The sequence below is a fragment of the Nelumbo nucifera genome, chromosome 2 (genome assembly GCF_055504915.1).
Source record: "Nelumbo nucifera cultivar China Antique chromosome 2, China Antique-T2T, whole genome shotgun sequence".
Taxonomy (NCBI): Eukaryota; Viridiplantae; Streptophyta; class Magnoliopsida; order Proteales; family Nelumbonaceae; genus Nelumbo; species Nelumbo nucifera.
In genome coordinates, this window is record NC_142650.1 from 59,615,859 (window position 1) to 59,628,387 (window position 12,529).

The 12,529-nt window shown below is 31.1% G+C and overlaps 1 long non-coding RNA gene across 1 annotated transcript; it reads right to left on the reverse strand.

The window, feature by feature from the left end:
- Window positions 1-4,270: 4,270 nt before the first annotated feature.
- On the reverse strand, window positions 4,271-4,977 carry LOC148802258 (uncharacterized). Its single transcript, XR_016081880.1, has 2 exons — window positions 4,617-4,977; window positions 4,271-4,539 (listed from the first exon to the last, which is right to left on the reverse strand). It is a non-coding gene; the product is annotated as an uncharacterized LOC148802258 (long non-coding RNA).
- Window positions 4,978-12,529: the final 7,552 nt, after the last annotated feature.

Here is a 12,529-nt window from a genome sequence, read left to right on the forward strand (position 1 = left end):
ATGATCTCAGCATTATTGAATTCTCTGAGCCTCTTAAAATGACCCCCAGATGAAGCTTCAGAATTCTGGTGGATGTCGCTTCCCAAATTGTTGGCCAAGAAAGCTGAAAATTTTTATTAATCAATGGAAAGCTTGTAGTGTTTGTGACCTTTTCTAATATCATATTCTTTACTTTTGGAGGAGGATAAGTGGAAAAGGGATTACTTGATCTTATTCTTTGTTGTATAGTGTATTTCTTGTTTTCAAAACTGAAACCAGATACAATGGTGAAATTCTGGTTAGTTTTGAGACACATTTAGATAGCTAGAGAGTTTGATTGGAATGGATGCTGATTCACCTGCATTTCTTCTCTTTTTTTTAATTAATACTTTGGACCCAAATCCATTTAAATGCGGATTGACATTAATTATTGCTTAGGAACTTTAAATCAGCACTACTTGTAAGGGTGTATAGGAGATTTTGGTTTGTGTATTTCTCATGCCAAATACTGGTCCATATTAGCTTATGCGAAGTAAATTTTGCTTTTAATTTTCTTTTGCCTTCTCTAACAGGTTTTATTTTTTTCACTTTGATTTCTCAAATGAAAGGTGAAGGTAGCCAGGCAGCCTGCCTCCCAAACCCTGGTGAAGGTAGGATTCGATCCCAAATCTCCGCTATAACCAGTTAGAGACCTTACCAACAAACCAACTAACATTATTCACTTTTTTTAGAAAAGAACATATTCAAGAACGCCGTGTAATGAAGGGGCTTTTTGCTTATAAGAGCTATCACCATTCAAGGTTTTAAGTTCCAACTCACTCTCTACACCCAGAGTAAGTTTTGAAATACAGTTGTTCTTTACAGAAAGGGGGAAGAATGAACACAGCAATTCCATCAAGAATGAGAAGGGAGCGAGAAATTCATGTTGTCTAGCCCACATGAGAGAAACAATTACTTGCACTTAAAAAAGGAGCCTTATTTTAAGCCCCATTAATTAAATGAGCCAGGTCCAAACTTAGTTTGTTAAGTCTTTTAGGCTCAGTTGGAAAGGTCTCTGGCTGGTTGTAGTAGAGATTTGGGATCCAATCCTGCTTTAACTAGAGTTGGAGGTTATGGGCCACCCTGTTGTGTAGGCCCATAGATGTGAAGGAATGATCAAGATATGCATGAATACATTAGGGAACTTATAAAAGAGTGGAGATTTTCTGAAAGCAAAAATCTGCAAACGCCCTGAGATCTGATCTCCTTACAAAAATCCTACAAGTATAACTATAACATGAAGTCTAAACCTCAAATGGCTATAAATTAGGTAAGTTCACATTAATTATAATAGTTTTTATGATGTGTGAATCACTGCGAAGTATTGGAAAATGGTAGAAAAATAAAATTTATAGTATGCTTGCGTAGCTTAAGAAACCAATATAATTAATCTCATTAATACCTAAATATTAATTTTATTGTTATTTTCTTTTTTAATTTACCGGTTCATATAGACATCTATATCTATATTGTACAGAAGAAAGTGAGAGCGCAATAGTCTTCTCCCCTCAATGCTGGTATGTAACTCGTCCTTCTCTCCTTTCTCACACATGTGGTTTATTTATTTATTTTAATTAAATTATCATTTAAAGCCTTAATTATCTCTAATAAAATCCTTCATAACTCCCCTCTCTTTCCGGTTGTTAATGTTAGTAACTTCTATCCTCTCCATTAAATCTCTCTTTCTCTCTTAATTCTTTCTAAATCACTCTATATCTAATAAAGCAAGGGTATAAATTAGATGGTTGGTAGAGTTAAGGACCAACCCAAACCCATCCCCAAACATGAACGTTGGGCCCAGTCGAAGAATGATTACAAAAGCCCAAATTTGCCACCTACCTGAGGGTTTAGTTGGGCTTGGGCAGGTTGTTCAACTTTGACAGTCTGCACACCAAGGTGATCATTTCTAGCTCAGCCCAGCCCATAATGCATATGAAGGCTGGGCATAGGCTTATAATTCAGACACAAGTTGCAGGCCATAACTCACTAACAACTCTTCATTAGTTGGCATTAGGGGTGTCAATGGACTAGACCCCGTCCAAACCAAAATTAATTTGGATTGGACGAACCAACAAGACATATTGAATTGGATCAGTCCAGACTTAATGGTCCGAAGTATTTATTGGATTGGATTGGACCTCGTCCATCCATAATGAATTTATATTGAATTGAGTTGGATTGAGCCAATATCTGGTCCATTGAGAGAAGATAAGAATGTAGGTCTCAATGGACTAGGTTTGGATTAAAATTAATTTAAATTAAAACAAATTTGAACAAATTGAACGAGCCAGACATTAAATTTGACCAGTCCAAAATGATCCAAAATATTCAATGAATTGAAACGGATTAGACCCAATACAGTCCAATTGACACCCCTACTTGGTATGCACATAAAATCTTTTTCCAAAGCCTCTTATCAAATTAATATTCAACCTCATGTATCGCATAGGTTCATTATGCATTAACACAACAAAGTTCATTAAGATGTCTGTTATCAAATTTAATGCTATACTCACTAAGTTCATTAAGATGCCTTCAATCGAAACCCACTTTATTTTCACATGCTATAGAATGGCCCATTGGTGAGAACTCCAGCTTGTTACATGGCTGACTTGGGTTCAACAATTGCCATTTCCATTAATTTTCATACTAAGGTTTAAATAGGCTTTAAATGCATATAGATTTAAAAAATTCAAAGTTTAAATGCACTGCATGTATTTTTTTATACAAAGATTTAAATAGGCTTTAAATACATAGAGATTTAAAAATTCAAAATTTAAATAGGATTGCCCAAGTGTTAATTGGATTGCAACAGATTGCAAAGATTGCAACAAAACCATCTTCAATAGGCTTTAAATACGTTTTCTTGCAACAGGCTGCAAAGAAAAAGATCTTCAATAGTAAAAGTAAAGTTGCTGATATCAATTCTTCAAATGGATCGATATTTTTGGGTTCGAATTTGCTATCCACAAGTTGTTCCTACCTTTCTATTCACGGGACATTGCAGTTGCACATTAGGAATATCTCCCTTTTCATTTATAGGAAGCATGGCATGAGAACATTTTGTGGGTAGCAGATCCGGACAAGTAGAAAGGATCTTTGGTTAACATTGTCCAGCTATAATTCTTATCAGACATAATTGATCTCAAGCAAAAGTTTCAAGCTGAATTTCACACATGAACTGGAGAAGTATATACACCAACAGATTGATGCTATTAAGCAATTGGGAGTTGGAGAAAATGGGGTAGAAAAAAAGATGGGTTTGGCTAAGGCTGGCAAGTAGATCTGTTCATGGGCCAGGCTCGGACTTGACTTTTGTCAAAATTCTAATGAGCCTGGCCTGAAGCCCGAGCCTGAGGCAGTGTCAAGTTGGGCCCAAAGCCCGGCCTGTGAACAGATCTACTGGCAAGTGAAAGAGAAGATCTGTTTGGTCTCATTCTGGTGATAAATTAGGTAAAAATTCTAAAAATGGGTTTTAGAATACCTTCATGCATAATTCTATATATTATGCTTTTATGTATAATACTAGCAAAGCACATGCATATATAAATGAGAAAATATCTGTTTGGGTGCAAGCTACATTAGAACCAGCTGAAAATAGAAAATTTCTCCTTATAAATGGGCCCTCAGCCCTCTATAAATCGACCTTCCATTAGGTGATAGTAGAAAATGACAGTTTTAACCCTAATATCCAATTGAATAAATTTAATAAAAAATAAAAATACCATTTTACCCCTAATAAGACACAAGAAACCACTCTATTTGGCTCTCTTTGGTCTTTTTTTTTTATATGAAGAAGTGTTAGAGGTGCTTTTGGAAGAAACATTTTCCACTCAGTTTAGGTGATAATGTTACTATTTTTCGATGGCAAAACAAACACCTCTTAGTAAAAGGTTGATTAAGTAAGTAGGTTGCAAACTATAGGATTGGATAGGTTTAAGAAAATTCATGAAACTAGAGGGGGCGTTCTAATAAATGACCCTTTTTCCTTCTGTAAAAGAAATTATGTTCTACTACAAACACCAGTGACATGAAACCCAAAAACAGGTTAAAGAAAAGGAGAAATGCTAAATTTATGCAACTCCTGATTCTCTTCACCCCACAACAGGACCCATGTCTACCTTTGCCCACCATTGAGTAATGATCTCACCTTAATTGTTTCTTGGGTGAAGAATACAAGAGTTGCATAAACTTGTCTGATCCAGATTGATCTAATTATAAACTAAGTGGGTTACTGGGATTTAATGAACAATTAAGAAGAAGGAGAAGAAGAAGAATATATTATTAAGGTGATGAACACCCAACAGTTGAATACAATTCTATCCTGGTTTCAAGTACCAGTACAACAACACTGATTGATTCCATAAACATTTGGCACACACAGAGACCCCGGAGAATAACCTGATTTCTCACATGCATACTCACATTGCGCAAGACTCCTACACTTTCCTATGAAATGACAAGTTAGTGAGGGTGATCGAGACAACTCCACACTATCGTCATCGTCGCCCTGATGAGATCCTGCATTCACAATAATCAACACAATCTTAGAATCGCTCTCCAAATTCCAATTATATATATATATTGTTCATACTAACCAATAGTCCTCGGAAGACAATGAGTAGAGTAAACCAGGCAAAGACAAATAGAAACAAGAAATAAAAGCTTGGAAGTGGCCATACTTGTATCACTACATAGCATAGAACTTAACCAAGGAGGACAAGTAGAGCCTCTGAGAGTCGCATGGCGTTTTATAATCAGGTCCATCGATCATCTTCTCAACTTCTCCCTCGGGCCTCGCCCACAACATATTGAATATGAAAATGTTTGTGATTTCTAAGCCTGACCATCAGCAGTAAATGCCTGCATTGTTTCCCATTAAGGTTAGGGTTATCGTTTGCGATTCTCGAGACATATTGATAGGTATGTTGGATTCTTAATATAGTATTGGAGACCAGATTGAGGCTTGCTTCAATGGAGATGGGATACCCTGAAACAAGGTTTTTAAAATCGGACAGAGAACCGTTGCTTTAATTTTAATTTATATTGCTTCTCCCTGTCGTGTTGAAAAAAAAAATATATTTCATCTTACAATGATTTTGCTTTTGTAGTTTTTTTTTGTAGGTAAGGCCGTAAGGGCCATTACTGAATCCGATTGGTTTACAGTCGGAATCGGAACCAGTTCCTATAGCCGGAATTAACTTGTATGAAATTCTCATTCCGAAGGGAAGGGTAGGGATCTTCAAATGGGAAAATGTTATTCTATTAGGAATAAGAATTAGATTCTATCATTCTAATTCTGCCCAATCAAACAATTGGAATTGAAATGGGTCATTCCAATTAAGAAGACCCATTTTTTGCAACCACCTACCCACATAAGAAAAGTTGAACCAGTATGGCTTAGTGTTCAAGTAAATATTGGATAGTATTCAACACTACACATCCGTATGCAAAAAGAAGAAGAAGAATCTCTTTATTTATTAAAATGAAGAAAGTATCCAACGACTTCAACACAATTCAATACTAGTTTCAAATTGAACCAGTACAACAACATTGATTGATTCCATAAGCATTTGGCACACACAGAGCACCCGGAGAATAACCCTTCTTCACACATTGATCCTCACACGCCGCAACAGTTGTACATTTTCCTATAAAATGACAAGTTAGTGTGGGTGTTCCCGACAACCCCACACCATCCTCATCGTTTCTCTCAACTCCTGCATTCACAGCCATTAATACAAGCTTAGAATCTCCCCTAAAACTTAATTAACCATTCTGAGTTTATTAGCTGATCCAAGGAGGGATAAGCAGGAAGCAAATGATCCATATAAATTAACCATTCTGAGTTTTGGCTATTTCTGTATACCAGGGATTATTATTGGGTGTGTATAATGTGGTGTGAGCTGTGAAAACCAAGCAAACGAGATTGAGGAGGAGGAGTTTGTTTACTACTTACCGATGGACCTCAGACAATGAGTAGTGAAAACCAGGCAAAGTAAAAGAGAAGCGAAGAGTGGAAGCTTGGAGGAGGCCATTTCAGTTACAAACACTACAGAAAATAATTTCAGTTGCAAACACTAAAGAAAACAAAGAGCTAATTAGTGAGCCTGTCAGAACCCATGAGAGGTATATGTCTTTTTATAATAGGCTTGAAATAATCGGGCTTATTAACTGTTAGATCTCTTTAGATTACGTTATTTATCTCTGGCTCTATCTGCAGTAAATGCACATATTATCTCTCATTGATGGTATAGGGTTATGTTATTTATAGCTCTACCTGCAGTAAATGCGAATATTATCTCTCATTGATGTGGTATAGGGTTGTTTGTGATTATGTTGAAGCATGCTGCAATAATTAAGGATTAAAGTATGAGTATCAGGTATAGTATCAAATAATTTGGATATGAATATGGATATGGATACGGATACATTTGGGAAATCCATGAATACGGATGAAAAAATATGGAAATGCTTGGATACGCTAAGAAAAATGTATTCAGATTTTATAAATATATTAATGGCATTAATTTTAACGTCAAAACAACTATAAAAAATGTACAAATACATAGTAGATATTATACAATTTTATTAATAATGCATCAATCAAGAGTCCAAGGCACATATTATATAGATTTTTACAAATTAATACATGCAAAAAGCCAATATTATTTTATTATCTATTGAAGTGTAAGGCATAAAGCATATGCAACTGTTATATTTTAATTATTGTATCATTTTTTCTATTTTTATTTTTTAGCATTAACAAATAATTCAATTAAAGAATTATTTCTCAAACTTTTAATAAACAATATTTATATTTTTGTAAATAATAAAAATGTTCTTAGAAAATGTAAATTAAAACATCAATTAATGATTTATAGAAATATATAATCTTAACTTAAAACATACCAAATCTATTAAAATTTTGAAGATGCATATCATATGAAAATTCATAAATTTTAATTACTAAAATAATTATTCCATTATTAATATTTGATTTTTATAAAATTTCAAAATTAAAATTTTATTTTTTTATATAAAATGTATATTAATGGATTTGATAGATTCAATTTATATTATATTTTAAAATACTTTATAAAAATATTTTTATTTTTGTAAATAATAAATACATTGTTATTTAGTGCAGGTTAAAATATTAATTAATAATTTATACAAAATTTAAGATATATATCATGTGCAAATTTATAAAATTTAAGTATTAAAATAATTATTCTATTATTACTCTTAAAAAATAATTATTCTATTATTAATATTTTATTTGTATAAATTTTTGAAATTAAAATTCATTTTATATATATGTGGATTTTATAAATTATTTATTTTGTTGATTTATAAAATACTAATTTTAAATATTACTCTTTTTAATTTGTAGTTGGAGTTGTTGAAAATAAATGTATGTTTTTTTTGTTTGCGTGTAAACATTAATTTTAATAAAAGTTAATTTATTACACTTGTTGACATGAAATAGAAATGGCTTTGTGCTTAAAGGTACTTGTGCACTCAAACATTGACCAACCTAGGTACGAGTCATGTCGCTCCTCTTTTTCATAGTGAAGCATTGCATCATTCATTAGAACCATGGTCGATACGTCGATACGCGTTGATACAGTGGCATGTTGGACCGATATGCACGACTAGCAAGATACACCTACATTTGTAGCATATTCCATATCGGTGCAGTCCGATACCGATAAAATACGTTCTATATTGGGTGTATTGTGTCAATATTTTAGTCATTGGCAAATGGAAATAATATTTCTTTCTCTTCTTCTTCTTCTTCTTCTTCTTCTTCTTCTTCTTCTTCTTCTGCTTCTCCTTTTTGTAAGCATCCACCTAAGCTTCAAGCTAACAGTTGTAGCGTATCCCGTATCAGTGCAGTCTGATACCGATAAATACGCTCTATATTGGGTGTATTGTGTCGATATTTTAGTCATTGGCAAATGGCAATGATACTTCTTCTTCTTCTTCTTCTTGTAACAATCCACCTAAGCTTCAAGCTAACAATATTGCAAGGTAATGAAGATCAGGACCCTCCAGTATATGCACTGGTGTAAGAGTATGTGTTGTTGTGCACTTATGTAAAGAAGTATTAACCATATATGATACATATGGTGTGTAGATTTAATTTTTATAACCTACAAAGAACCCATGGCAAGTATATGGTTTATATGGCATTCAATAATGTTTGTAGAAAAAGGACTCATCATCAACATCTAAGCCTTGTCTCAACTATATGGGGTTGGCTACATGAATCTTGATTTGACCAATGCTTTAACTGCTTTGGCCATTGGTTTTTGGGCCAATGGCTTAACTATTTGGTTTGAACGGATAGACCATTGCAATTAAAAAAATAAAAATTAATAAAATTATAATTGAAATAGAAAACAACAAAAAATCATTGTCTCAGTTGAATGTAGGGGTGGATTTGAGCCGAGTCAAGCCGAATAGCTAGCTATTCAAGCCCAGCTCGCCAAGGTAGTACGAGGATTGAGCTCGCTCAAGCTTGGCTTGAGTCAAAAGCTCGTAAGCTCGAGCTCGAGCTCGGCTCGGCTCGACTTGAGAAAATGTTTTATAAAAATAAAAAATATTTTTTATTTGGTATTTAAAAAATTAAGAATTATAGTAATTAGTTATTATTATATATAAATAAAAATATTATATATATTTATTATTATTATTATAATAATAATAATAATTATTATTATTATTATATGTATGCATGTATGTATGTATGTATGTATGTATGCATGCATGCATGCATGCATGCATGTATGTATGTATGTATGTATGTATGTATGTATGTATGTATGTATGTATGTATGTATGTATGTATGTATGTATGTATGTATGTATGTATGTATGTATGTAGATATTCGAGCTCAGCTTGTGAGCCTCATGAGTCGAGCTTTGTTAGTTTCAAGTTCAACTCGATTATTAAACGAGCCTATAAATTGGGCTCGAGTTCGGCTTGAAGATTGGTTGAAACCGAATCGAGCTCGACTAGCTCGTGAAGAGCTCGACTCGTGGTCACCCCTAGTTGAATGGGTCGACAGTTTAACCACCCATGTCAGTAGGTCATTGACCAAGTCAACAGTTTTTTTTACAAAGTAATGGTTTAGGGGTAAAATGGAACCAGTTGGATAAATGATTTTTAGGCCGAATGGTCTAACCGTCTGGTCAATGACGGTTCAAAAACCATGGCTTCGACATTCCATTTTGTTTAATGTCATATCCATTGGGTACTTAAATCTTTCTTATTGTTGGATTTTAATTCAATTAAAGAATAAATTCCATGAGTGTGATTGATTAATTAGTTGGCACATCTACACATGCACCTCTAGATTTTGATAGTTTGAAAAGTGGTTTTTTTAAATTTCAATTTTCCCACCAAAACTCTTGTTCTATCTTTTGTTTTCATTTATACATTACTATTTAGGACCTGTGCGATGCCCAAGCTTTATTTATAAGTAAAATTGAGGATGGAGATCTATGACATTTTCAATTAAGTGGTGCCCATTTAAGTTCAACTCAAGTATTATTTTTTTGGGTTATGTCTAGTTATCCAATCACAATCTAAGTTGTACCTTAATGCTAATTTTTATTAAATTTTTTAAAAATAATTTTTTTATTGGTTTATTATTATTTTTAGTTAAATTATAAAAAGCATCTAAATAATAACTCTATAAACCACTTTTTTGTTTTGACCCTAACAATGGCCTCCTTATAATTTTGAAAAAAAAAGTGCAAATACCTTATTTCCCTTGATTTTTTAATAACAAAGATATTAAAATTATCAAAATACCATTATCATACACAATTTAAGTTTTAGCTTTACCTTTCACTAATTTATTTTGTTAGAAAACTTTCAAAGGCTAAAGTAAAGTAAAATTGATGCATTACAACAACATTTTTTATTTGGAATGATGACAAAAGGAAGGTATTTACACCTTTTTGAAAACAATAAAAAAAGATTTTGTTAACGTCAAAACATTGGGAAGTTTACGTGCTACCCCTCATCTTGTGTAGCTCCTCTTGTTTTATAAAAATAAAATAAAAAAACTAGAGAGTTTCATAAAATTGTTAAAAAACTCAATTTGGATTTTATAAAAAACAAAACACTTTGCACACATTTCATGTGCATCTTTGTGGTCTCGTGTGAAAAAATAATATATTTTATAACACACAAAAATAGAAGTATAATACAAATTTATAATCTTAATTGTAACTATAAGTGTGAATGACATCTAACCTGGATTGTGATTCTCATAATGGTATTTTTATAAATTTGTATAAAAATACAATGAAACACTTTGGGAAATCGAATCATAACTGTTGATATTTTAAGTTAAATCCAACGATCATTACTTGATCAGGTGTGATCAAGGGACATCATTTAAATGTTAACAATTATTAGATATTAACTAACTGTGAATAGTTAATTTAAATTCATGATTGTTACAAAATACATTTTTAAATAGACTTGTTCATTTTCATAATGATTTATATTAACTAACTGTGAATAGTTAATTTAAATTCATGATTGTTAAAAAAGACATTTTTAAATAGACTTGTTCATTTTTATGATGATTTACCAAAATCTATAAAATAAATCAAAATATATTATACATAGTTTATTACACAAAATACTCTTTTATCTCTTAGTCGAAATTACTATTGTCTCACAAAATGTTTAATTGAAATTTTTTTCAATTTTATTAGTTTTATTTTTTAATATAATGCTTTATTATATCTTAAACATGAATTTGTCTATAATCTAGTAATAAATTCAATTACTCAAATAGGGACAAATAACATTAAATATATTTCAAAACTTCTCTTTTAAGTTTTTCAAATTACATATACTATAACACTTATTACTTTCACTAAAGTCATTTTTTATTTGTTCATAACTCTTTTAACCCCTTCAATTTGTAATAGACCATTTTTTTCTAAAGTGATGTAAATGATCATGTATGCATGTGACCAAATCATCTCAAACTACTCTTTTCATTTTATCAGTTGTTAGAGTTATTCATTTATTTTTTTTTGTATGACTTCATTTCTAACACTACATTTTATAGTTTATAAAAAATAATCAACATTCAAAAACCAAACAACTAAAAATTATCTATCTTTATAATATTTTAGACAATTTATCTTTTAGGTAAGACTTATTTATGATAGATTTAAATCCTCTATATAATAGCTAAATGACAATGAAAAATAACATTAATTATAGAAATTTGTGATGAAAGTACTCTTATTATAGCATTTTTTTACTTTTGAGCTTTAAAAGTATTAAATTGTCTGTATATAAAAAGGTCTTGCTTTAGTGTGCCAATCATAGGCCTAATCTAGAGTAATGTATATATATTTTATATTAAATTTTATGTCTTTTAAATTTAACTAACATTTAATACCTGATTATACACTAATTATTGTAAAAATATGTAAGCAAATATCTTGCATAACAAGTTACTTGATCTTTGAATTTTTAATTATCATTATAAGTTATAAATTTATAATGTATTCTATAAATATATATATATATTATTGTATAATAGTGGGTTTATGTGTATTTTGTATATAAATGTAATTATGTTAATGTCCTATCTGTTAATAAAGGTTTTAAATATTAACATGATATATCTGATACAAGGCATATTATATATTATAAATATTTAATATAACATAAATTGAATAGATATGATGATAGATTATAAGTTCTTTCACTCATGCCATGAAACACTAATTATATTGACTTTATATTAGTTTGTTTCAGTTGTTGATACCAATCAAATTAGGTTTATATAAACCACATTTTTTGAAATTTTAGTCATGTTTTTAATTGTATTTACTAATTTTTTAGTTCATTGATTATCACCTTTAGCCCAATAAACCCATTAATTACCACTGTTAATGTCATTAATTATGAATTTTTAATTAATGTTATTAATTATGTTTTACCAACTTTTTAATGTATTTATTATCACTATTAGGGATTATATCAGATAAAGGCAACTTTTGGCTCTAATATCAATAAAAGTAATATATTTAATAAAATTTCAAAAATAAGTTAACTTTTTAAAATAATATAAAAAATGGGCAAATTTATTGTTCATCTTCTTCTTCTTATAAGTTATTTATCATAACCGCTTGTCGCCGCCTCCAGCACGCCTCCGCCTCCGTAAGTGAGCGGCAGCGATGCTGGTCTACCATCCACTAGTGTTATAGCCTCTACCCAACACCGAGTGAGCAAAGGCAAAGTTAGCAACGGTGGCGCTGGTCTATCATTTATTAATTGTGTTAAATGATTAAACTAATCCTAAACCTATTAACATTGTTTCGTGTTTAATCATGTTCATATATTGTGTCAAATATTATTAAACCTATTAAAATTTTCAAAATCTAAAATTTAAATAGTTAAATACCTACTACCTAAGAAATGTGTAATTATAAAAAGCAAAAGATATAATTGTTATTTTAA